Raw genomic sequence first — 1,810 nt, forward strand, 5'->3', positions numbered from 1 at the left:
GAAGACCTAATTTGGAATTCTTTTTCTGCCACTTGAAATCTTTTTTATAGAATGATCTACATGAAAGGAGTTTTGAGGATGAAGACAAATAACTACTTTAACAAATCGAGCATCATAAATTTATTATTGTTGCACTTGAAATTATAAACTCCTTAATCAAGTTCACTTCTATATTTTTAAAAGTTCAATATGATACAATATTGTACAAAATAGTACACTATGATTTATAAAGCATACAAAATATCTGCCGCTGAGTATAAAGTACATTTTTTACCAAGGAGCTAAAATTTTTTTTTTTTTAATTTATGCCTACAGCACCCAGCCTTCCTAGGTGGTCTCCCATCCAAGTACTAACCAGGCCCGACCCTGCTTAGCTTCCGAGATCAGACAGGATCAGGCTTGTTCAGGGTGGCATGGCCATACACCATGCACTGTGGCTCCACTAGGGTGTGAACCCAGGATCTTCTGCCTGTAAAGCAAACGTGTTAACTGCTACACTACAGAATCGTGTCCAGGAGCTAAGTGTTCTTTAAAAATATTCTCTCATTAAGCCAACAATATTCTTTTGAAATTAAAACAAACCAGAATTTATTGAGTGACGTGTGCTAGGCATTTTATATCATGCTACTCCTTTAACCTTCACAACAACCTTAAGAAACTGAGGCTCAGAGAAATGAAATAACTTGCAGAAAATGTGAAGCTCCTAAGTGTAGACCTTGGATCCATACTCAAGTTAGACTGATTCTAAAGCTCGTGTTATTTTCCTTATATAACACCATCTCTTCAGCTTTTGACTTGGGATCCAAAAAGCTATGGCCTCATATCAGGTCAAAGAATAATTACTTTCAGTATAGTAGAAGGCAAATCCTCAGATTCTGGGGCACTGTTCTACTAGATTAAGTCACCTCCAAATAACATAATATTTTAAAGGTAATTTTCAGACAATTCCTGCTTAATCTAGTTTTGGTCCCCCAAAATGTGCTGGTACAAAGAGTGAAACCAGTCTTTTTTCCCCAGTAGCTAAAGAAATTAACATATTATCAACTTTAAGCCTTAAATGTGCAAAGAAACGGTTCTAGAATTTTGATAAGAGAAAAAAGTAAACCAATGAATATGTTTCCCGAAACTCTAATGGTATGTTAATAAATGTAACAGGAACATTTCCACTGGAAATGCCTACAAGTTATTGCTTCCAGAAAGCAACCGCTTTCTCAATCATTTTTTTCCATGAAATTTAAAGAAACTATCACAAAGCAAAACTAGTGACTCAAGTGCTTCTGAAGAACTAAGTCCATAAATCAGAAGCTTTGTAGTCTTGACATTAAATATAATATACAAAATGAGGAAATAAAAGTATATTAAATATTGTGTAAGTCTATGGCCCCTCTCCCTCTATTTAAGCCAGTCTTGTCCTTGAAAGTAAGAGCCTTTTTTTCTTGGTAAAATAAAATTAACTTCACCTCTACCCCCTACTGCTTACCTGTTGCAGAGTATGCTGAGGGCTCCGTGTGGACTACATTCACATGGCAGACAGAGCCCAGAAGTGTGATTCAGGTAAAAACCCTCTTTGCAGGTTTCACAGTGAAGCCCCTGAAAACCTGGCTGACACTCACACTGCCCTGTGGTCTGGTTGCAGTGACTCACATCCAGGCTTCCTACCGCGGAACAGTTACACACATATTCTGCAAAAGAAAGAAGGAAAGCTATATTAATTAAGATTTAATGCTTTCTTAATAAAATGAACTATTTTTCTTAATAGATGTTCATGACAATTTTGTGAGGATGAATAAAATAAATTCTAGTTTGAATT

At 36.0% G+C, this 1,810-nt stretch overlaps 1 protein-coding gene and 1 pseudogene across 1 annotated transcript in view; both read right to left on the bottom strand.

The window, feature by feature from the left end:
- MEGF9 (multiple EGF like domains 9) overlaps window positions 1-1,810 on the bottom strand; it is an 88,448-nt gene that overhangs the window by 46,541 nt on the left and 40,097 nt on the right. The gene's annotated exons all lie outside the window — the stretch shown is intronic.
- On the bottom strand, window positions 307-425 carry LOC111740319 (annotated as a pseudogene).

The sequence above is a fragment of the Pteropus vampyrus genome, unplaced genomic scaffold, assembly GCF_000151845.1.
Source record: "Pteropus vampyrus isolate Shadow unplaced genomic scaffold, Pvam_2.0 Scaffold61, whole genome shotgun sequence".
NCBI lineage: Eukaryota > Metazoa > Chordata > Mammalia > Chiroptera > Pteropodidae > Pteropus > Pteropus vampyrus.